Raw genomic sequence first — 26,793 nt, forward strand, 5'->3', positions numbered from 1 at the left:
CCCGGGGGGCTGGGAATTGAACCCGGGTCGCAGCACTGAGAGTCCTGCACCCTAACCACTAGACCACCAGAGGCCCCAAACAATAGCTTATCATCTCAGGAAATAACCAAGTCCTAAATAATTCTGAGAACCACTGAGTCACAAGTGTGCATAGAAATATCTGAGGTGTTAACATTTCCGACCAGCTGTCTTCAGACTTCCAGGCTAGCATGAAGATGTATTGAATCACTTTACAGATCAAGACCACCAATGAAACTAATCTTGAGACTTTGGGTCCTGGTTTAAGCACTTTGGACTGCCCACCTGAAGATACATACAAATATGCAACCATTGTTCATATTGAGAACTTGGACAATTTAACTAAAAGACTGCATTGGATTATCATAAGGTATGATATCATAAGGTATGTATGAGAAGCTTAAGTACAAACCTTGGGGATGTTGGCCCTTCTAAAACTTTTTCTGCGTATTCTAGACAGGCAATGACAATGACAACTTCAGCTTAAACTTTAGGGCAAGGAGAAAACATGAAGGAGATGAAGAAAAAACAGATTGGCAGAGGCCACCATGACTGACATTGCTCAGAGAAAGCCCAACAGTATTTCATAATGTAAAGTAATGTATCTTTAGAACAGCATGTGCCTAGTACTACTTTTGAGCTATTTACTCTTGTTTTCTTTGATTTCTCCTTGTGGTGGGCCTGAACCCGCTTTTACCATCAATAAATCAGACTAATGTGCTAGTGAAAAAAACAGTTATGAATTATCAGCAAAATTAAAAAAGTTCAACTTTATCCATGCCCTTACTAGTTCAAAAACAGAGTGGATGATAATATATCTATATATATGAAATATACACTCTATAAATAGGCATTGCGAAGATTTTTACACTAGAGGGCACTTTGCTTATTCCCTTATATTTCATGGAATTAGTACACTATAACCTGTATGGAGTTTTCTGCAGTATTTCAATTCTTTCAGAAGCTTTTAGTGTGTAGGTTGTTTGGTTTTGTGGGTTTTTTTCAATAAACACATGAATATGAATATCAATTTCAGGCAAAATCTGGGATAACCCTGAAGATCTCAAATCATAGTAGGAAAAAAATTAGACAGTGCCCAATCTAAATCCTTTCAATGACCTTTGGGGTACTGAAGCCACTGAAACTGAACCATAGTTCTAAGAATTTTTATGCTTACCTTGCTAAGCTTATATATACTGGCTAGAAATAAAATATACGATAGCTTCTCAAATATTTTGTAAAGGAAAATTTAAATAATTATTTAATACAACCTAAAAGAGCTTAGCTTATATTTTGCAGAGTACAGTGGCCATCGGGTTCAGAAGATTGACTCCTGTCATTCTGTTGAGGGAAGACGAACATTGACAAACATATGCAAGATATTTTACTATATCCTGCAAAGAGATACATATGTTGCTGTCTATAAACAAGTCATACCACATAGCAGTTCCACTACTATATTTTATATGCTGCTATTTTATGCACCAGATATAAATAAGGCAAGTATTTAGGTCAGGCTAATTAAAACTATGTACATATACGCACTCATTTTTTGAATGAGAAATATTTTTGACAGTCTGTTCTCTATGCAATACCTCCTACAATAAGTGGTCTTCTTGAGAAATCAGAGGTGCATGCACTGACCAATGTCCCCACCCTTGGGGATATATGTGGAGTTTTCAGGCCCCGCATATTCAGTCAGGGGCCTGAATATGTCAAGTAGAAGTAGACAGAGAAATCTAACACAACAGACACCATACCACATTCTGCCCTTGGCCTGGTAGGTTCCACACTTTAAGAAACCCTGTTTCTCTCAGGGTTCATAGGACATAAAACCAAAGAAAGATCCTTCTTGCCTCGTTTCCATCCTAATAGTCCATTCCCTCCTTTCCTCCGCTACTGTTTAGATATCTGAGGATAAATACATAAACCTGAGGAGCTAACAATGGAATCCTACACCAAAGGAAGGACTTCCTGCAGAAGTGAAGAATTTCAGGGTTACACAGTCTTCCACTGAAAGCCATTGTTGCTTGGCATACATGCCCTATGGCGAGGTTTTGACCTACTTGATAACAGGCATTATGCCATCCAAACAGATGGACAGAAGCGTAGACAGTCAGGAGACCATGTTTGTACATCAAGCATGGATGACGCGGGCATGATTCTCAGCTAAGAACATTTAAATAATTGTTCATCCAGAACTTATGCTCCTGTCACAGAAAGTAATGTGTCACCATTAATCAAGCTTGGAGTTTAGTGCCCTTTAGGAAAGGCACTGTAATGTAAGGTGAATATTATCACCAACCTACATAGGATTCTGGGAATGATAGGTCTGCAGCACAATTACAAAATATTTGACTTCTAGTCCCACCTCTGCTTCTAACTTCCTAAGTGACCTTGAGCAATTCAGCTACACTGCTTTGTTCCTACTTCTCGTTTTACCAACACAAAATACTATAAGAGCAATATTATGAGTATAAAACAATGTGTGCAAAGCATCTACAATATAAATGAGTATGCTACAACAGGTGCAAATCTCTACTTGCTGGCATGACAAATTTCACATGCTAGACCTCATATTGTTGGCTTCAGTATCATGTGGATTTTATTTTTTTGAAGATTAAAACAGTTGATTTGTAAGCAGAAGCAGACAGAGTTGCAAATGCTTCCATTTTGTCATTTGCAATTCACATGCTTCATTGATTTTGAACATGATCAGTATGTGAAATAAAAATGAGTGGGTACAACAAATTGTTCCAGACTAATGCCAACATTAATAATAGTCACTATTTATGTATTATTTTGTGCTAAAACTGTTTTGGAAAAGAAGCAAATAGAAAAGACATATGTTATGTACATATTTTTGTAAGCCAGACAAATATCAAGCAAGATATAAAAAGATTAGGTATTATACAGAAACAATTGGGTGTATTAAAATGTGTCCTAAACGCTCATTGTAAATGTCAACTTTTAGAAATAATGTCTGGGTTGTTATTAGGATATAAATCCAACTTTCTTTATCAAGCAACTCATAAGTCAAGACTATCTACAAAGATCTAAGCCTGAATTTCAAAAAAGTATCTAATGATATAGGAGTGAGAACCTTTTCCTATGTGACTTCCATAAGGTAGTTTGTTAACAATGTCTGAAGGTTAAATGTCTGTACTTTGTTAACAATGTATGAAAGTCTACTCAGTTCACTAGTCTTAGTAGCTCAAATGGGACCACTGAGTCAGTAGGCACTGTGTAATGCTGTACAGTTATTCAGGTGTTTTAGCACACTGACAACCAATCAACTCTTTGAAGAACTCCTCATATGCTACAATATTTTTTCCTGCCAATTAGATGATAATGGAAAGGATATTATCCAAATACACTGCAAGTTGTTATGAAATCCAGTTAAATTGTACTGGGATAAAGTTAGTTCCTAAAAGCATCTATCAGAAAAACTAAAATACGTTAAATTAGTTATCATAATAAATAGTTACCTGTTCAAATAAACTGTCCATGAGCAGTTAAGTTTCTAGAAAATATACTTGATTTTTAAATAATTGCTGTAGAATATTTTAAAATTAACGTGCCATAAACTCCAAGACCATTTCTAAGAAACCAACCTATTTGCCAACTGACAGCACTGTAGCATTTTCAACTTTTAGTCAAGCTTAACTCATTTCAGGGAGAGGAGTAATCCTTCAAATATATGGCATGTATTTATTATCCAATTCACAAAGGTTTCAGCGCAACAAAGCATCATTGAGCCTTTATGATGATTAAAATGTCAAAAGAAAATCTAATCAGTCATACTGTGAATTTTCCCCAAATAATAACCACCACTGTTATACTCTTACATTTCACTGTTGATGACAGAGGAGGTCCAATATAAAGGGCACGCCATGATCTTTTCTGCGTAATTTATATAGTCAGGAGTCATTCTTAGGGCATCATTAAAAGCAAGGTACACAAGGAGAGGCATAGCTGCAACAAATGGAGCTCTCAGAAGATCACTCAGTTGTAGCACAAATAGGAATGTAGCCTTGCAAACAATGCAAGCCATTAGAGGCAGCAAACTATTTCTATCCCACATCACCTTCAGCAGCGGATGACTTCTTTCTTAGAGCATTGCTCCACGCACATTTCCTGTTGAATGAGTTGCTCTTTTTGTTTCTCCCTCTCTGAGGCAGAGGCACGCAATGCCCCTCTGCATTTTCCTCGAGGTGATGTGGTTGTGCTTCTCACGGTTTGGGTCTGTGTCTTATAGGTACAGCCTTGCTTTATCTTCATACCTATGTGCAATTAAACAGTACGAATGCAAATATTTCCATTTTGCTTGCATTTTACTTTTATTGCATTTTACTATTTTTTACATTTTGTATTTCTATGCATTTATTTTTATGCATTTTATATTTTTATTTGTATTTTACTATTTCCACTATTTCTGAGATGATTAGTTATAAAAATATGATTTTTGATCTAGGAAGTAATGCAGTAACCTTTGCAAGAGGAAAAGCAAGAGACAGGAGTGTGTAAAGGATGTACTCAAAATTTCCTTGAGTTGGGCACACTTGATCATTTTATTATTGTTTCTAACATTGAAACATTGCCTTATTCTGCATATATGTATTGCAATTCCTTTAATAATGACAGGAGGCTTCAAACTCTTCCTAAATTTCAGAAATAATATTAAATTATTTTAATAAATTATGTGCCTCTGTGACTACTGTATAAATACCCCTTATAAGTATGTATTTATAAATGTATTTAGATTCAGGAAGATCATATATAAGTAGGAATATTTTTTATTTCTGGTCAAAAAGAAATACATAGCCAGCTCCCACTGCGAAATGGGATAACTGGAAAAGTAAAGATTACTGAAACTGTTCTTTGTGCATAACATATAAAGTATTTACATTCCTTTCTGAATGTACATTAAAATGAATTTATTTTATTTTTACGAGAAATGTCAGTGAAATCACTAGCTTGAAGCAAACACGTCACTTTTATCACACATCATTAGCAGCTTCAGAGGGAGCATTGCTTTGGCTCATCACATTTGAGAACAAATCTCTAAGAAATGCAAAAAAAATAATAAAAAAGCTGTAATTATCTTTTAACAATTAAGAATCATAGCTGAATCACGTGAACTGAACTTTCCATGCTAACTGAAGAAGACATGAAATTGCAGCACACCAAAAAAAACCCAGCAAAGAGCCTCCTCCCCTCCCATCTTCTCTGGGGCTAATACGATAGTCTGCCTTAGAGATTTTCTAAAACTGCCAACACATGGCTGTTGCTGACAGGAGCTGATATCCCAGATACACTGCAGGAATTGTTATAGTCTATGTCCTTAGAGGATCTCCCACTCTGAGCATCTCACACTGCCCCTTGCATTCACTTTAGGACTGTACTGTTACACTGTTTCACTGTGACAAAGCACAGGATTCCTAATACATAGAATGTTTTATTCCAGACAGTTTAATAACTTAAATATTCCCACACCCAATACTGTGCATGACTTAGCTGACATGTCATGGTGCATCTAGCTGGCCTGGGATGCTTACAGAAAAATAATATTAATTATAGAAGGATTCCAAAATAGGGAAGGCCTATGCAAACATCAAGATTTTCATAATTGTTACAGTTTCCTGTGTAAGACATTAAACTTTGCTATTAATTTTATATTTTCATACAAATACATTCACTATCTTAAGCTCCTCTCCTGTATATTGCAAGAAAAGTCCTATCACTCTTTAGTGATGTTGTTCATTCTTCTTAATTATCTTCAGATGAAAGCTTTATGCAACATGTTTGTAAAAACTACTTTTCTTATAGGGAGGTGATAGCTTAAGGCATTAAACTTTTAATCAACATTGATTTTTTGTTAAGATATACAAAATGGTATATTCACCAAAGATGCTGTAAAATAAACAACTGTTTCTCCTCTAATGTGTTTAAAGAATGTTTCCTAAGAAACAATAAAATACATAATTATTTTAAAAAGTTCTGGCTGGAATTAAACTATTGCACTACAAAAGGAGAAGGTTCAAAATTCAAAAGATGGGCTACGGGCTTACTTTCTGTCTGGAGTACATGGGACTAAGACCTGCTGATTCTTAAAAGTGTTCTCCAGTATCTACACTCGAATCCCTCTAAATGGTGAAAAAGTTTTTTACATGCAGTGAAGATTTCACACAACAAAGTTTTAAAAACACAGATGATCAGGAGACAGCCTACTAACACATCTGGTATTTTCCTGGTTGGATACTATCAACATGAAAAACAATATGCAGTTAGTTCCTAGGTATAGCTAATGCCTTCAAAGGGCATCTTATTTTTCATTTGATTTCTGCTATGCTGGAAGTCTTGAAAGATGGTTGCATCACCTATCCTGGAAATTTGAAAACATTCAAGGTCAGGTTGAGTGGGGCTCTGAGCAACCTGATGTAGTTGAAGATATCTCTGCTCATTACAGAGGAGTTGGACTAGATGATCTTTAAAGGTCTATTCCAACCCAAACTGTTTTATTGTTTATGATTATTATGAGGGCTAGGCATACCAGAATAATTTAGCTGCATTATTATAGCTAAATACAGTACTGTACAGCATTCAAATCACTACAGAATCATAGAATAACAGAATCAAAGAAAGGCAGGGACATCTTTCACTATATCCAGTTGCTAAAAGTCCTGTGCAACCTGACCTTAAACAATTATAGGGTTGAGGCACTTCTTCTCTGAACAACCTGTTCAGCAACATAAAAAATTTCTTTCAGCTATTCAATCTAAATCCACTCTCTTTCAGCTTAAAACCACCGTCCTTCATCCTGTCACTGCAATCCTAGATAAAAAGTCTCTCTCTATCTTTGTTTTAATTCACTCTTTATAGGTTCCCTGGAGCCTTCTCAAGGGCTGAACAACCCCAGTTGTCAGTAATCTGACAACTATTCAGTTTCTCAGGCCCTCTTCAGTTCTTATATGCATCATAGGTCTCTCTTTTTGGGCTTTTTGGATACTACTGGAGAAAAGATCATAAAGATGCATGCTTTAGCTTCTTCTTTGTGCCTTATTCTTCTCAGTGATTAGTACCAGTGAATTGCTATGGGGTTTTAAGTTGTATTATTGCCTACTTTGTAATTCATATTATTCATCTTTGACTGATACAGGAAATGAGAAATTATACATGACAAAATTGAATGTTTTTGTGTGCCCCTTTCAAAGGGACAGATCAGTCACTTGTTATTTACAGGTGACTTAATCTTTTCAGGGGATCGGGAGTGACACAACCAAAGCAACTTTCCACATCCTTATCATCTTGACATTTTATCCGGCAAATAGTTTCTCCATTGCATCCTCCCTTCCCACTCACCTTCTTTCATTTGTCTCCATCCTATTTACCTTTCCCTTTTGCTGATAAGAAAGCATTTGGCCATAATGGGACTTTATAAAATTATAACATGTGTTGAAGCCGTACTCTGTCTCCATAAAAATAGTTATAACAGAAAGTCCCCTAAACAAAAAACGCCAAATCAGCCAAAAAAAACACAAACAAACCACAAACAAAAAACCAAAACCAACAAAAAAAATAAACCAAACCAATTAAAAAAACAATCAAACAATTAAAACCAAAGAAACCAAACCAAACCAAACCCACCAAAAAAACATGAGGGGAGAATTAATCTGCAACAGAATGTGAGATGATTGAATCAGTGGTGCAAGTATAACCAGGAAGAATGGGAGAATCCAACAAGGCAGAAGTTACCATTATGCCTTTGGACATGAATTCACATAAGGGAATAGACTGATGAGCACAGAGCAGCTCATCAGCTTCTTATGTTAATACTACAGTGAAAAATCCATTTTTCCTCTTTGTTTGCAGACTGTTTTCTTTGCATACCCTTCTCTAGCTGGCCACTCAGAAATATGTCCTAATACTTTTCCAGACTCCTTTCATCCAGTATACAAGTTATACTCCTTGTATACCTCTGAGAGAAACTCTACATAGCAGTAACAGCAAAAACTCCAGTATAATTTAAAATAACCTTAGTAGTTCCTTTAACTTGCAGCAGATTTAGCTGGCAATTCATGAATTTCACGCAGTTTCAAAGTGCTGTGATTATTTGGGAGAGATTGTCTCATATTGAGAGCTTAAAAGAGAGAACAAAGTGCATCAATATATCTCCACTAATCTCTCTCTTTTGGCAAATGCCCAAGTTAATTTTTATCTGTGTTTCAAATACAACTATGACTCCTAGGAAGTTTAGTTTACAGCTAAGTCTACCTCACAATGCACAGAGTGGGCACAAATTAAGACATATGGTTACAAGAGAGAGGACTTTTTTTACACCATCAAAAGGCACATTAGTACAGCAGAATAATTAAGGCCAAAGAGACAGGAACTAATAGCAGTGTTTGCAGATCAACAGCATGAAGTATAACCTCACACTTCATAGTTGTAAGAAGCATCTGCTGCATGTGTAGAGAATAGTGTTACATACAGAAGCTGCATAAGCAAAGTACTGATTTAGAAGTGAGGCTACTGTGAAGTTTAGAACCCAACTGTTGATCACTTAAATGCAAATAAATAATTTCAGTGGAGAAAAATGCAAACAGCTTGTTTGATGGAGTGAGGAAGGTAAAATAAATTGTGAATGTATGTCACATGTCATTGCACAATACAAGAACAGAGGCAATACTGCTCCAGAATATTAAAAAGGTTTTCTATATTTCATTCTTCATTGAAGTAAAAGTTTTTTTAATAGGAGTTTCTGGGGGATCTTCCTCTGTCCAAAAATGTTGGTTTGTGAAAACAGAACCATTTTATCTGAATGTAGATTTTCAACATTTACTTCACTTGAACTTTGAGCAGAAAGGTAACTCAAGAACTTACCAATCTCAGAGATATTTTTGGAAGCAGTAGAATGTTAAAACAAGAAGTCTAAGGAAAAATAATCCACTTGGAATCACTTTAGTACTCCCTGCTTATTGTAATACTATGTAGATGTATGAGTTACACACATCCATATTGCAGCAGCGAGTGAAAATTAATTATTTTTCCAGAGAACTCTACCTAAAGGTGATCTTGAGTATTTTAATTGCTAATAAGAGGAAGAAACCTATTTAAGGCCTTAGAAGTTGCAAAGATAAACCAGATATGTTCCATTATTTGTCAACACAGAAAGAACATTTGATTTATCTTTCTGCTACGTGGAAAATCTGGAGATGGTATTATTACTTTTATGCTTCTTAAAAGACAAATTCAAGTAATTTTTTAGGCTTGCATTGGAATATGAGGTCTGATCATTCTTGTATGTATTACTAAGTTAGCACTTGTTATTTATCCATTTAGGTTGACCCTAAACACCGTATTTGATAACAGATACAACTGAGAAAATGAACAAATAGTTAACTTCTAGTGGATTTTGAGACATGCTGTAGTTGGCATAAGATTTCTCTTACTAACTCATAATTTGCATTTGATCATCGCTTCCTAACTATAGACACAAAAGCCAGGGAGGAGAGCAGAAAATTTTCTCTTTTACTGAACACTTAAGCCATACTGTAAGATAAAGTCATCTCCTTGTTTTCACAGTTTCCTGTGAATGTGTATCACATGGTCTTTGTGGCTTCCACAGAAATACTGTTCTGTCAGGCTGTCTTTATGAAAAGGGTAGAAAGAGTAAATATAGGTATGGTTAAAATTAACAATACACACCAAAATTTGCGGGCGCTCCCCAGTGGCATGTGCAGCCTCATGCCACTGGGACAACACTCTCTTGGAGCTGTCATGAGTTTAGAAGTTCCCAGTTCATTAGCTCTGTTCACACTTTTCAGGTTTATGATTTTTGGGGGTGTGCATGTATGTGTGTATGCAAAATTATATATAATTATATATTTTTATATTTTTTTTTATTTTGGATGCTTTATTTCTTTAATGCTTTTATTAAAATATTGTCTGTCCCTTGCTTATTGGATCCTAATTTTGTTGTATTTTGGAAAAAGCTTGTTTTCAAGCAGAGTAACATAAATTCAATTTCAGTAGAAGCCACTTAACTGCACTTTCATCAAAATTACTTCTAAAAAAATCTGTATTATTAATTCTATCATAAACTATGTGATGTCTTTCTCTGCACAAAAAAACCCAAAAAAACAACCAGATTTTTTTTATTTACCTGAGTGGTACAATTCAGATTGTCAAATAAAATCTGAGCTGTGAATAGACCACTTAATATTTTGATATTAAGTGAAATGAAAAAACACCTGCCTTTTTCTAAAATACATTATGTCAGAAGGAACTAACATGGGTATGTTTCTACTTAAAACTATGCTTAAAAGCCTTTGAGAGCACAGAGGATGTTTCCTGCTTTTTAACTTATATATGAATTGGACTGATTGTAGAATTCTACTCTTCCACTAATTCTATTCTTCTAGTGGCAATTTCCTCTATGGCTAGTCATCAACTGCGGTTAAATCTAGTCTAACACATTTCTAACACATTTTTTCAAACTTCATGGGATAGAAGCCTAGAACTTTAAATAAGGCTGACAGAACTTCTGAGATGTTGTGTTAAACCTTCTTTACAGGGACTACTCAGTGCCACTGCCTCTAAAAAAATAAAAATATTGTTCAAAAATTAGAGTTTCAGTTTCTTTCTAAATAATTGTCTGCAAAATTATGTTTCCCTCCCTGAGGATCAGGAACATGCTATCACCATAACTTCACACACATAAGATTACATTTTGGTAGCTTTTATGCAGAGGCAGGTTTGTTTACCACAAAGTAAACACTTTTCACTTTGACAAAATTTAGTTCAAATAAATGCCACGTAGTTCAGATGTAAGAATAAGTCATAACAGAGCTTACAGAATTCATGTTCAGGTGCAACAATAACTGATTATGACTAAGGAATACCTAGGGCATAGCAAAAGAGTGCTATCAACAGTATAAAAAGAGAAATAAAATGCAGCCTTCAGCTGTACTAGGTTGCTGGATATGTCTCAAATAGGATGGTGATGTTAGAAATATTCTTTCTGGTTCCCCTTAGAAACATAAAAATTAAGTTAATATGAAATAGCTGAAATTAATACTCTTTAGATCCAAGGCTATTTAATATATTAATACATAGTATTTGGTTGCAACTTGAATCTTAAAATAATTAGTGTTTTCATTTTTTAACTAGAAAATGGGGCTTGCATGCGTTCAAGAGGACATCAGTTCTCCATGTGATTATTGCAATAATCTGTATTGATTATTGTAATAATCAATAATGCTAACAAGAATGATTTCTGATGTAGCAATAATTTCAACATTTCTATAAAAGAGAAAAAAATGTATGCAGATAAGTAACACATTATGCCCTTCTTAAAAATTAATCACCTTTGTGTCACAGTAAACATCACCTGCTGTACAAGGAAAAGATCTATTTCCTTTAAAAGGTTTGGTGCGTATGTATAATTCACATAACTCTTACACCTTATTTAAATTATTTCAAACCACTAAATTGTCACTGGTGACTTCAAAAAATACACTATTTACTTAGGGAGGGCACATTTCAGACCCAGTGCATATTTAGAGATTCACAGAGATTATGGACGGCAATAAAAATGGATATGTTCTGATGGAAATGTTCATTTATGACATACATATGTCAAATATGTAAACATTTCTTCCATTTGGCTAAACAAACAAACAAACACAAAACAGCCAAATCATTACAACCCCTGGGACAAAATACTTTGGGCTTTGCAAGAAAATCGATGGTGGAACACACAGTTCTCACGCACCTCTTTCCCTCCAAAAGTTACACCAGTTAAAAGTAGTAAGTTTCTCAATTTCCCACATATCACAATAAAAATTATAAACCTTTCAAATTAAAAAGCCTAAATACATTAATAGTATCTTTGTGGAATATACTTTAAACAAGGGTTAAACTACCATAATGCAGATTTCTATATGAAAGCCTAATTTGGCCATTTTCTGGGTGTAAGTACAACCATTGGACTTCATAAAGCACCATCTTCTTTTTGCTCACTTTTGATAAAGTCGAAAGTTTAAAATAAAATGACAGTAGCAATTTCATTGAAGACATAGCACAACAAGAAGTATGACTGTTATTTTTTTTCTATAATCACAGTCACTTCTTTTCTTCCTTAGATGCAGTATTTTTATTCTCCTTTATCTACTCTGTTTCTTTGATACAGCTTTTCAATGGAAAAAGGAGGCAGTATAACAACGAGACAAAAGATTTTATTCTGTGTTTTGACTGCTCTTTAACAGTATTTCAACAGTGTAACATCCACGTAATTGAATATCCTGCCTTTTATCCAAATTGTCTCTTTATTATCTGGTATTTTATTGTTCCAATCTCGTCTCCTAGTGCCAATAAAGACAAATACTTTATAGAACCTTTGTCATAAACTGGCCAGGTTCTGTGCAGCTTTTTTTTCCCCCTGTCACTGCACTCTTAATACTCTCAGAATTACTAGGAAGTAGAAGAGACCTTATTTCTTCAATTACATTTTTTAACTATGCTAAGAACAGCAGTTACTTCATTTGATATTTTGCAATATCAGGCTTTCCACATCCAGGGCAAAAGTGGGGGGGAGTGGGAGGGACAAGCTAAAAAAAGAAGAAACACCCATTAAGGGATGTCTCAAATAATGGCCACCAATTCTAGCCCCATAAAAATTCCTCAAAGGCTAAATACCGTGCAAGGAAAAGATCTAATACATTTTCCCATCACAGCCTTGCTGTCTCATGTCCATTCCTATTTCATTGTCCAACATACTATCATATCACTGCAAACCCTTTATATCATATGTTATAGGTCTATGTCTTTCAAAAACTTGTTTTTCCCATCTCTCATTTAAATTGAAACATGCATACATTTTCTCACATTAGAGTGAGTCTTTTTGGAGACTTTATTTAGTAATTGCCTTGTTTAATCTCTTTAAGTACCCCCAAGTTTTGCCAAAAGTAAACAACATAGATTTGAAAGGCAACAGTCTTGGAAATTTACTACCACAGTAAAACTCTGCGTAGAAAATACAAATATAGAAAATTAAGAGAAAAAAATAGGTAAAACATTTTTTACATCATTTCAACTTTTTAAAAGAACAAACTTATTTTCTAAGACTGAGTTATACCTGTGACTGATTTCTGGAGTCAAATGAAAAGAATAAAAGGGTTTTTTTTCTTCTTCCTCTAAAAGCTACCAACAAAAATGTCTATCTTTAACAAAAGTATTTGTGACACTGATGACACTCAGTTTTAAATCCTCAGTCAATTTTCCATATCTATATATCCATCAAATTCTACTCCTGACAGTCTCCTGATCTAACATGACACAAATTTCTGATAGAACTTTGTCAATGCCTGAAACTATCACTCCAGAAGGACATTAAGCAAAAACACCCTCCCCTAATATTTAGTGTTAAATTGCGAGTAAACAGGTCATTAATATCGATGATACAGTAAAAACAGATTAAGGTTTATATCATTACTTTTCCATTCAATTAATAAAAACTATTTAGCTAACTAAAAATTTCCTGTATGTTCTAATTCTACTGAAATTCAACATCATGTCCATGTTTAGAAGTTATTTTCAGGATACAGAAGACTTTCACTGAAGAGTACTCCTTTGCCTCCTGCTAGATCATGTGTGATCTATTCAGACAAAGGATGGCAAGGAAATGCTCTCTAGATTACCACATTTTTAGCATTGCCTGACTGTGAGGTTGTTGATAACTTCAGTAATTCAAGTCACAGCATTTAATTCAGCACTTTTGCTGACAAGGTTCATAGAATTCCTTTGCAATATTTTCACTTGGTAAGCAAGTGTTTATGTTTCTGGTTTCTGTTTTTGGACGGACAAAGTAGAAGCAAATAATGTTTTTGAAGTATTCCTCTGTTAAGTGGGATATTCCAGAAGCAGATTCCTATTTTATCATTTCCTAATTGCTTTTTCCTCTTTTTTACTTTCGTCAAGAATTGTCACCTCTACCTGTGGATGCTGTTACATGGAAGGTATTACAGAAGGAAAAGAATGAAAACAAATAATCCTTTACAGCTGATGACCTCCAATGGATAATAATGCATGGTTTTACACAATCAAGGAAATTAGCACTCCCATAGACTTTTTCAGACTAAAGAGGAGAGTGAGGAAATATTTTTTTTAAGTATTTTCTCTATTGTATAGGAACCACTTATTATAGTCAGGAGGTCACCTGAGGCAAGTGTTAACTGTGTCAACAGAAAGATAATGAATAGGAGGAAAAGGCCATCAGCAGGAATAGAGCAATATCTTCATTTTTAGCTCTGCATTTTGAATGGGGATGTGTCAGAAAGGAATTCTGAGTGGCAGAAGCAGTAGGGATGAGTTAGCAATGGAAACCCTACTGCCTCATAGTAGCAATTAACAAACTAACAAAAGTCACACACCTGAAAACGTAGAAAGGGATTCCCTTGAATATACAGTGGGAAGACTGATAAGCTGTCTCACTACTGTGTGCTACGATGACAGCATGGATCACATAAAGAATTGCAATATCTTACAGTCTTTATGTCAATATAATACTCTATCCTCTCTAAAAGAAAAAAAGGAGCCTAAACCACGCTGTGAAGTAAATTGAATTCTCAGTAGCATATAGGGCACTTGAAGGGTTTGAGAGAACAACAGGATGGGGAAATGCCATAAAGCCATCTTGTTCTACTTGTCTATCTGCAAAGCCTGTAATGGACAATTATCTTCCCATTAGAATGAAATTGCTGGCTCACATTTCCATTAGTACTTTACCCCTCAACTTGTGGCTGTGCTAGTTTTTTCCTCTGCTCCTTGACCTAATTTTAAACCATATGCCAACAATCCACATATAAAAGTCTGTAGAAAGGTCAGTCAATTTGAAGGGAGAAATGACATTGATCATGATGAGGGAGTCTGGGACTGGACATTGTTCATCTCACTGGATGTAAGTGTATTGTAACAAAAACATTCTCTACTTGAAAGCTGTTCACTCCCCAGGGTCATCCAACTAGGATTCAAGAAAGGATAAAGGAGTCAAGTGATGTATCTGTTCTGAGGTTCGCCAAGCCAGACACTGGATTTCCAGATCATCCTCTGGGGGAGGTAGCACCACTTCCCCTCAGTGCAGCACTGTAGCTTGTGCTTATTGACTGCTGCGATTTGGTGGCGGTGTCTTGATCTGGGATCCGGGCACTAGAATAATCCTTTCTCCAGAGGACAATGACATCAAGGGCAGCAGCTTACAGTTCAGTCCCTTTGCCTGGAACCACTGTGCATGAACTCTCTACCAGCTGGGATTGTTCCAGCTTGCATAGGGTGAGCAAGCTCAAATCTACTGTCAGAATGTCTCAGCTCCTGAAGCCTTAACTCCTTTTCCTTCACCTTCATGCAGAAAAAAATACTATAAGGAAAGTATGGTAATTAGGAAAATTTAAAAAGGAAGTAGCAATATAAATGGCAGTACAACTTTTACCAGTTCTCAACTTCAGTATAATTTTTTCTTTTTTTTTTTTTTTTTTTGTGAGACATTTCAGGGTTGTTTTTACTCTACACTAGATAAAATCACTACAGCCTGCCATCTCAAATGGAAACATTTTTAAGATGAGAGGAAATACTTATGTACACATATATAATACATTTATATATATACACATATATATATGCATTTTGTGACCGCGTTTGCTTTCACCAAGAAAAATGTATCAAGTCTTACTTTCCCAACTAATTTTTGAATTTAAAAATGTAACTTAAGTGCTATAAAGCTGTTACTGGTTTTTCTTCCAGTTTAATTTAGATAAGTTTTTCCTTGGGTTGAATTTTCTTGTTTCAGGAATCAACATAACTGAGCTATTCCCCTGTTCTTTATCTTGATTAACAGGATGATAACTGTGATATCAACAAAAAGAAAAAATGATCCTTTAAACGCTTCAGGTCTCATGTCTCTGACACAATGGAAAATACTGTATTTTTTTTTCTACTTTATTTTCTACAGTTTATAGAATCATGTCACAAAATCATTTAGGTTGGAAAAGATTTCTGAGATCACTGAGTCCAACCTTTACATGCCCTTTCATTTTTCTGTGCCTACTGTACCTCATATCTGATACTTTAAAATATTTAACCCAGTCTTCTACCTTTGAGAAAGTATTTCTGTACAAGCATAGCATTCTCAATCCCTTCAGGAAATTTTCTGGTATGGTAAGCACTATATCTGGATATTAAATATCCTGTATTACAGGTAGCTTCAAAATCCCCCTAGCTGTTTTTGCATCTTTTTTTTCTACTGTTTCTCTGTTAGGAACTGTTCTTCCAAAAGGTTTCCAGTTCTTCCTAGAAGACACAGCTACAACTCTCACAAGTAGCAAGTGCAAAAATATGAACACCACAAAAGGAGAAATAAAAGTCTAGACCTCAGATCCTGTAAAACCTCAGGAATCCTTACTCAAATATTTTGAGATAGACTTTCTTATACCTCTTGCAAACTGTCTAATTTTTTTCTTTTTTTACTGGAAAGCACCAACATGCACCAACTCTAGTTCTGCCTCTCAAATGTCTGTACAGTGCTGATGTCACCTTCTAACAGAGAACACAACAAAAAATGCAGTGTAGCAGAAGCTACTACTACCACAAAATAGTTGTCCTTCAGTGTAAAGAAAGGTTTATGTACTCTCTACAAATCAAGATGCTGCAGACATTCATATACAACATACATTCCATAAGGTTCATCTGCTGGAATTCCTGAAAAAAGCTGCCAAAAAAAGGAATGCAGTACTTAGAGTAGGCCATAAAACTTGTGATTAAAACAAATTGCTTCTAATTAAGGTTAACTAGCAGCCTAGGCCTCATCTTGGGCCTTCTTTCCTGCTAAAACAATCCCCCTTTGTCCTACATTGAAACAGCTTTATCACACACTGGTGTGAGGAGAGCTCCAGTTATACTTGTCCAGAGTAATAAGCACCAATCAGAGAAGACAACCCAGTCCAGTTTCATTAGGACCACGTGAGAAGCTTTAAAATTAACTACTCTAAAAAAACAACTGTAGTTAGCTCCCCATTTAATATCTTAACTCCAGAAACATTAACATTATCACATGCTTGCATTCTGAACGAGTTATGGTGAGTATATGTTTTTTTTTGAAATGGCAATGTAACAAAATTTAAGCGAGAATTGCAGATAACATTTTTCTTGTAATTAGCACTTATTAAATACAGGATAGAAATAGTAATTTAAAAAAATATCTGCCTGTCCATTCCTAATCAGTATTAGCCCCAAATTGCATTAAATTGGGGATTTTTTTTTTTAAAACAAGCTTTTGCTTTGTATCAAATTAAGTATTTTAAATTCATTAAAGGTGAAATATCAAAATTTGAATTTGGAAAAATTCGAAAAAAATCTTCCAGATTAGCTTCAATATAGCCTGAACTAACCAAACTTTCATTCACCATTTCACTGTGTAGAAACACAATAGAAATTCAATATTTAATGAGCTCTAAAGTAATCATCCTTGCAGTTTATTTTTATCTAAATAGTTCTCTCCCTGTATCAATGTATTAGGCACACGAAGTTCAGGAACATCACATACCTTCTAGCTTTCTCAGAAAAACAATTTTAACAATGAATATCCTGTTAGAATCATTTTTTTTTTAACAGTATCAGCCAGCTTTTTTTTTTACTAGATATATAATTCGTAAGAATTAATACATTCAGACTCACAAGGGCTGAAATTTAATGCAAATACAAGACCGGCATATGCAAATTATATTCCTTAATTTTTACTTTATATAATATGATTTCCTACAAAAAAGAATGAAGGCTTACTAACAAGTATTTATCAGTACCACCCACAAACTTTTCTCACTATTGTGTAGTTCTATCAACCACAGTAAAAGCAGGCACTTACATTACTGGTTTTTGTTATAAATATAAACTCTATTTTTCCAATTGGCCATTTACACATGCATTTTTAATACTAAACATGAATATTGGGACAAGTACTGTCTTTTTACAATGTTTGTACTTGATCCCTCAGAATTACATAGTAAGGTCTTATATACCACAGGGATGGATACTCAGTAATAGTAATGCTAAAAATTTTTGCTGGGGGAAAAAGAAAAAAATATTTTCTAAGTACAAGGCAAAAAAAGCTTGTCTGAATAGCAAATCTACCAAAGCTATTTAACATGCTTTCACACCAGATAAACAAGGAATGTTGCTAAAATAAAACACAATGGAAGGCCATTTGTAATACTGATTTGATATGACACATATATATACATAGGAAATCACAAAAACTACAGAAGAAAATCTGGGTTCACAACTAATTTAATAATCCTTGAAGTTCAACAATTATATATCATGCTATAGCATCTTCTTCAAAGGACAAGAGAAGCATGGTTATTGATATAGCTCATCTAAATATGCATGATTTAGAAAAGTCCTGAATATTAATGAAAGTCCAAATATTAATAAAAAAAATAAAAATTGAGTGTACTATAGGCACTGAGACTTTCTACTACCATCAAAAAAAAAAAAAGAACAAGTCTTCTATACCATTATAGCATAGATACTTATTAGTCCATAATTATTTAAAAATATATTTCCATACATAATCAGGACATGCATTTTTAAATTTTCTAAATACAAGTGTCACACACAGAGATACTACACTGCAAAAGTTACTGGAATTTTACAGTTTATACATAAGTATCTACTTAAATTTTTTTTATAAGGTAACTTTGGCTAAACATTAATTAAGTTTTGTAAAAAGCAAAAAAAATCCTTAAGAAAATCCATTCTCCATAATTCTACAATGAACAACTATTAATTTGATTTTAAATAAAAATAGAAAACAATTCCTTCTCTTATTCATCCAACTCCTTTCCCCACTATATGATGACATGCAATATCGATAAGATGAATGTTTCACATCCTCCCTCAAGTGAAGACACATAATAATGACCACTTCCTATTAAGAGACAGATATATCATATACATCACATGTATGAGGCCTTTCTGAGGCCTTCTGAGTAAGTACTGAGGTAAATACTACAGTAATTTATCAATATGTACTTTAGAGGTATCTTGCATATACACACGTAAACCAAGGTTCTAGTGCAGCTATCAAAGGTGGTATTCTTATATGTGCCCTTCTGATCTCCAGAGACTGCTAAAAAACCTGATATAATACTGAAAAGAAGGAAACAAGGAAAGATATATAAAAGCAAAGAGTAGAATTTAAAACAAAATAATTACAGCCTTAAAATACACACCAATGTGTATTAAAAATAAACTAGATTATGACTGAATTGTGGTAATGGGTTGACTGTTTTGACAATGCTCGTAGAGATGCTGTTAAAGACATATGTAAACCAATAGTTAATTTTCTTATCTAAGTGAAAGCAAAGTGAATGCAGGCAGACTACCAAAATAAATCCATGTTTCTTTTCATTAAAATCTAACATGGTAGATGACTCCATGTAATATAATCTAGTAAAGCAGCAACTAAAATTACAATTCTTTTAGAAGGGCATTTTTTCATTTGCATTTCAAGAAATACAAGCAATGAATGTCTCACGCTGAAACTGAACATAGGACAGACATACCAAAGTAATAAAAACACAGTGAAAATATCAGTGTCTTAGCAGTAATAGTATGTCAAAGTTACTCACAATTACACAACTGCAGATATATTTTCCTAAACTCAAATAGTATAAAAAGGCATAGAGTGATCACATCCTGAAATAATGTGTTTAACAAAGCACTGGTTTCCATGAGGAATACAGCACTAATACATGCCTAATCATGTGCAGTTCTTAATAATGTCTCCCGATAATTTAGCTATGTATTTATTAGATATGATAAAATATCACATAATGTTTATTTCAAAGCATGGTTTTCAGGTTAGCCTAAATATTACATGTTAATAAATACCACTGAAAGCACAACTTTAAACAGAAATTCATCTCAGTCTGGAAACAAAACCAAAACAATGAAATCGTACTCTTAAACAATGTCTTGACAAGACTTGGATTAGGAGAGAGCAATGCTGTTTTGGCGCAGCCACAAATTTCACCTAGCCTGTTAGGAAGAAAAATTGTCTTTAGAAGGAACATCACCACCTACACTACAAGAATTATAGCCTTCCACTCCACGATGGACAAGATCCCAAGGAAAAATGCAGTTCACTGCCAGTAGCTTCTGCCTAATCATTTGTGATGGAAACCCAGCAATCCTGCTAGGCAGTGACTCATGGTATCCCAGGAGCAGCTGCTGACAACAAAATGTTTAAAAGAGATGTTATCTAAATCACAGTACATTGGCACCCCACAGCTGGCTAGTGCCATAATGGCACAGTCATCATTCCAGTTGTTTCACACAATCCACTGAAACATCTGACTAGTACATGGGCTGGACTTAACATACTCATGGGCAGCTCTGAAACCCCGGAGCTGTCAGTTTCCCCAGCAGATCTGAACTGCTGAAGAAGAAGATATTCTTCTTTCATTGAAGGGACTTCCAAGCTATGACCAGAACTGTTTGAGAAGAAAAAAGAAGATCCTGGTTACTTCCAGGGAAGGATCCAGTACCTTTTCCAAAGGATCCACCCGAGTGCTTGTGCAGCAGGGAAGCTAGACAGGCTCTCTGGCCTGAAGCTTCTGACACAGCCCGACTACACATGACTGAGAGCTGTTTGATGGAAATCTGCCCGGGAAATGATGAAAACAACCTTTTCCAGTAAAGGAAGGTCCAATCAACCAGGATGAATTTCCATCAAGTGTCAAATGTTACCTTCCCAAGAGAAATAATAATTAAATCATCCTACATAGGACAAACACTGCACAGGAGCAGACTAATGGGGTCAAAGTCACAAGGCACCTTAAAAAGACCAAAGACACAGATGAAGAATGGACTTAACACAGAAATCTTGGTAAAGTCTTCACTTACAGGAACAATCATTTTAAGTGACTCAGTGTTTCATATGCATTCATCCTATTCTATCCTATTTACTTTTCATTCATATTATATGAAAATAGTTGTGAATAATCTAATATTTGTTTATGTTGTACAACATTTGAAATCAGAGGAATTAGCACAGTACTTACCCTAGGCAGAAAGTGACAATCTCAAAGTAAAGGTTACATTTAAGAAAACTCTGCCTTTCCTTAAGAAGATCTCCAATTACCGCATAGATGTTGATCTTCAGTTACGTTATGTGTCTTTGGAAAGATTCATGCCTCCATTTCTTCTGCTTTAGTAATCCAGAATAACTAAATTACTGCCACTGCAAAGCCCATATTTGTTAGACTTCACTCACAACATGGTTTGGAGATATAAAGCATTTGTAGTTTTATGTATATCAAATGAGCCCTGGCAAGACCTGAAATACAGGGATATAAAGATTTTTCTTTTTCTTTTTTTTTAATGAAACCCAAAAAAGGCCAAACCATTCAATTTACATAATTCTTATTTGCTAAATATTTGAGAACCATCTCCTATATGCTATAGAAAAAGTCAAATGGGAGTTTCAAATTATCCAATAGCAAATAATTTGTTGAATAATGTATTTGACAAACAATATTCAAGTATCTAAGTATAGATCTCTAAGTATAATGCTCTTTCACCCCCTCCCATATTCATAACTTTGGGAGTAATTACCATCTGCAGTTCCTTGTTTCCATATTGTCACTTTCACCAAAATGTTTTGTTTTGAAGGTATGTGCTGAAAATCCCTTCAGAAATTTTTGAGTCAATAATTCCAAAGGATAACAGGACATGAGGGGATAATTATATTGCCTCCCACCAATAAAAATAAACCAACTCAACACCAATGGTTGGAGTATATGCAGTTATATACCTGAAGCCTCAGCAAGAGCCAAAAGTTTGTGAAATGAATCTTTGCTAAGTGTCGTCCTCTCTTTCAAATATCACCAATAGGAAGCAATCCACCAAGATATATCCAATTATTTTGAAGAGTTTCATATATTTCCTTTTATGGTAGAAAAATATCATTATCTCCTTTGTAAAGTGGCTATTGCCCAGTCCCCTTAAGACCTGTAGAACATTTAACCCCATTTTTAAGTATTATTTTACTCCAAATTGCCTCTCAGACAGGAGGACTTCTTATTTCAGTTATCTCATCAAAATATTTTAAATATGATTGAAAGCTGGCATTTAGCAAACAAAACCTGAAATAAATGCAAATATATACCAAACTAAACAACAAAATATTAACCCTTTCAAAAATAAAGTGAGAAGAATGAGTTAAAACCTGCCTTCTTTCTATTTGAAGCCTATTTGTCCAATTTCGTGTGGTTTTATGTGATTTTGCATATTGTGGAGGTATGTATGTCCCCTTTTGCGGGTACGTAAATGCAATGGCAGGTGGAGCGAAGAGGAGACTAATTCTGACCAGACTTCAACTGCAGTCACAATAGGTCGTCTCTGCTCCTCTCACAGCACTTTCCAAAGATCGATCACTTCCAAATGCAATTTTTTAAATAACACGGATAGGAGTAAGAATCTTTCGTTTTCAGGATTGTACTGTTTCTTTCATGAAAATAAGCTCAAGTTCTACATATCTATTCCATATCTAGCTTATTCTTGTAAGTATCTTCCATTTACAGAAAAAATACTAACCTGTGGGGAGAGATTTCACGTGACAGAAAGTAAACATAAACACATATTCAAAAGTAGACAGCTCTTTTAAAATAAAAACTACCTTTGCATTTAAATATATATACTCCCTGCTATACCTCACAGTTTACTCTTCAACTCAGTAATGATGAGACTGCTTAATGTTTCTGAGCTTTGTATCACATTTGCTTCATGTCAGTGCTTCAGCGAAACACTGCTCAGAACTTGAAAGTCACTTTTATTCTAAGGTCCCTAAGCTTATCATACTCTTGGGACTAGATTTCTCGACTTGTTTGCGTATTTTAAGCTGTATTTTCATAAGAGTAACTGACATTACACAGGGAGAATGTAACAGGCAAAACAGATGCGGGGTGGGGAGGAGGAAACAAGTCCACTTGGGGATTCTCAGTCATATAGTTCAGCTCTTGGAATGTTTTTTGTTCTAAAATAATTTTTATAACAAAATTGTCTTCTAGTCAAGAACACATTTTATATTGAGGAGGTATAATGACCTTAAAAAAGGCATTTCAAAGGTGTTTATGTTTTTCTTTGAAAAAAAGAGCAAACTAGGTTTTGCCCAGGTACACACCGGTATCAGAAGTAATTCAGTCATGTGATTCTAAATACAGAAGGAAATTATGTACAATAAACTGTACAGCGACAGCCCGCATTCTCTTCAGCAAAGCAGGACTCTGGGGAAATTATATTATGTCAAAGTGACCCCTGTTGACTACCAGCTCAGTAAGTTGAACCCTTTGGATCATAAATTCTTGATAAATACTTTATCCATACAAGCAAGTATTTCAATCTTGGGGGAGCATGTCAAAAGTTACAGTGAGTAAGCCTCTAATTTTAATAATATCTTTAATTATACTTTATGTACCCATGAAAGGATAATGAGGGACAGGAAGAGAGAGGATCTATCATCCTAATTTTTTAATGGCAAACATTACAGCCTTCAGACACTGCACAGATATATGTTACCAATGATCCTTAACTTCAGTTCACAATGATCAACTGATTCTCCATTCAAGACCATTTAAAAAAATAAGTTCATAGATCTTCAGAAATAAAATAAAGTCACAGTCAGCATATTTTGCAGTTTTGTTTCAAGGAGGGATTATAACTAAAGTGGAATAGGTTAAGGAAACTATGACTAAGGTTAGATCACTAAGCTATGAGAAAACCATCTTGTTTCAGATGTGTAAAGGAGTATGTTTATTCCAGATTTTCTTTTAAAACAAAATATCTGTAAGATTCAGTATACAATTGTCATTATGTGGCTTTTAGTAAGCGTTCATTTTTACTAATAGATATTACTGTCCTGAAGAACTGTAAAGAATTTACTACCTTCCTGTCAAGCTACATGAACTGTTTTTATTACAAATGACAGTATCAATGTAAATTTTCCAGTAAGAGAAGAAAGCTGTGTATCTCATGAGAGACATAAAGAATAAACGTGTTTCTGCCAGCTGTTCTTTTGCTAATGATTCCTTTTTTCCTTCTCCTACTATGTTTAAGTCCCATTATACAGGGAGAGTTTTATCTGATTATTCATGGCTGTTTGCCCTTCATACACACTTTGCCAAAGTGTGTATGAATATCTATGCTGAGATATTTCAGTGCACTACGCCTATCCAGATTTTATTACTTGCATTTTTGGACAAATAAAACTGAAGACAATTTATTCTGATTTGATGTAAAAAAACCCAAAGAAATGTGAAAAAATGTACACAATGCAGATGAGTGATAATTCACATACTCTAATTAGTTGCACTCTAATTAAACTTTAAGTTAGTTTGAGATTTGTTTTCCTTTTTCTTTTGAAATTTTTTATTTGTTTGCAAGCAAAACACACAAATCTGATCACTACCTGTTTTAAGACACCATTTCATAACTGCCCTGAATGTGTCCAAACTTTCTTTTCTCTCGACAAAGGAATGTTGATGTGGAAGTTCCCATAATAATCATTTGTGTTTCGCCTGTCTTCCTTAATTCAAATTAACATAACTTACAGATACAGCAGGAGAAGTAAGAATATATCAAAATTTGTATTTGACAGCATTTGAATAGATTAAAATATTAAGCAATGAGGATGGAGAGAAAACAAGCCCATAGCATTTACTTCCCAGCCTCAGATCTTCATTGTGAGCAACACTAGCTCTCACTGAGGTCAGCTGGTGCCTGTATGGTTCCAGAAATACAAGACAATCTCACTGTATGGTACTACTACTGCTTCTGAGAGGTCTGAGAGAGGTGAGAGCCAAGGTCATTGCATATTCCTAAGATTGTGCTGCTCCAGTGCTCGTAATGGCTTTTGGCACATTTAAGGTGCAGCAGAAAATAAGCAGCAGGGATGTCCAGAGCTGAAGTACAAGAGTTTGGAACTCCATTTCTCCTGCTCCTGATGCACTTCCCTACCTTAGTGCCAAACTTGCCAAGGCAAAATAATATTCCACCGAGCCCTCTCTGTGGTTAAAAGCTTTTTACAAGTCTAAAGGATAAAGCAAAGATAAGTGAGGCACTAAAAATAACAGAAGATACTGAGGTCTTAATACAGCTCTGTGGCCAAATTATAGAAATGCTAACTATAATGTTCTCCAATAGACTGTAATCTGTGTTCATTCAATCTGGCTGTTCTTGCCAGCACATCTCACAAATGTGATGCATTGCTCAAAAGAGGTCTTGGATCAGACCCTAAAGCATGCAATACAATTGAACTTGGTATCAAATATGGCATCTAAATTTCATCACTACCTGGCCCAGAAGTTGTAAAAGTTTGGCTTTGAAAAGCTGCTTACGATTTAATTCATAATACAGCAGTGTTTACAGAAACAGAACACCCAACAGCCTGTAATGTTTATCTGTGTTTCTTGCTCTGCTTAATCATTTCTCTCTCACAACCATACAGTGGCATTAGAAACTGGTTTGTGAATAGAAATTCTCCTTCCTTCTGTAAAAGTGAACATTGATGTTTGTAAGTAAAAAAAACCCACCCCAATTTACGGATTGTACTTACACTGTATTTTTCCTTAACTTTGAGCTGTAATTTAAGGATATATCAGATACAACCACACATTTCCATCAGGGTAGAGAACTAGGAACTTAGTTCTGGGTTTGCTTTGAGCTCTGCGCTTGGAAATAAACTGTTACGTTCAAATTTCCCTTCCTGTTCTGAGTATCCACAAGAAAGACATGAAGAAACAAAGACTGGAAGGGAGATTTCACCATGTGGTTGAAAATGATTCAGCCATCAAAGTGGAAAAAAAAGTTAAGTTTTTCAGAATCAGAAGAAATACTTCTTCCTGAAAATCTCTGAGCATTTCTTGCACACACAGCAAGTATATTCAGACACAGTTTTCAGTTAAGCCTTCAGACACACAGTAACTTTTGTGATGTTTATTGGTGAAAAGTGTCTTAAACACATAGTAAATAAAGTTTCAGGCTGATAATACCAAATATTGAGCTGAAGACTGAATGCAACAGAAAACGAGGGCTGCAGCAACATAACAGAGACTGCTTACCTATAACCAAACAACCAAAACCCCCCACATAATCTCTCTTGTGCATCTAGGTGTGAAAAGTAGTTGCTTGATTCATGATGCATTTATCTTCCATAACAAATGATGTTTCTTGACTTCTTTCTCTCTCAAACTAAAGTATTAGTAAGATAGCTACCAGAATTACTAAATAGAATTCTAGTGGGGGATTCACTGGGAGCTAACCATTAATCATACCATGATGCAAAACTGCTTATTTGTGACATTCTATAATCTACATCTTTGAGTTTCATCTGAAATTATTTCTCAATTTTGAAAGGAATTCAAAGTGATTGTTTAGTCTTGAGAAGAGAAAGCTCTGAAGGGGTCTCACCGATGCATATAAATACTGAAGGAGAGTGCAAAAAGGAGATAGAACCAGACTGTTCTCAGTGATGCGCAGTCAATGGACAAAAGGCAAGGGGCACAAAGTGGAATACAAAAAATTCTGTTTAAACATAAGGAACAAAAAGCTTTTTTACTGCAGTGGTGATCAAACACTGGAACAATCTGTTGAGAGCAGTTAAGCAGGGAACAATCTGTTGACCCTGATGTTATTTAAAACTCAGCTGGACATGGCCATAGCTAC

The 26,793-nt window shown here is 34.9% G+C and overlaps 1 protein-coding gene across 13 annotated transcripts in view; it reads right to left on the reverse strand.

Annotated features, from left to right (window-relative positions):
- Positions 1-26,793, reverse strand: part of PPFIA2 (PTPRF interacting protein alpha 2) — a 321,853-nt gene that overhangs the window by 249,848 nt on the left and 45,212 nt on the right. The window lies entirely within an intron of this gene.

Source organism: Lepidothrix coronata, unplaced genomic scaffold (genome assembly GCF_001604755.1).
Source record: "Lepidothrix coronata isolate B3197 unplaced genomic scaffold, Lepidothrix_coronata-1.0 Scaffold9, whole genome shotgun sequence".
NCBI lineage: Eukaryota > Metazoa > Chordata > Aves > Passeriformes > Pipridae > Lepidothrix > Lepidothrix coronata.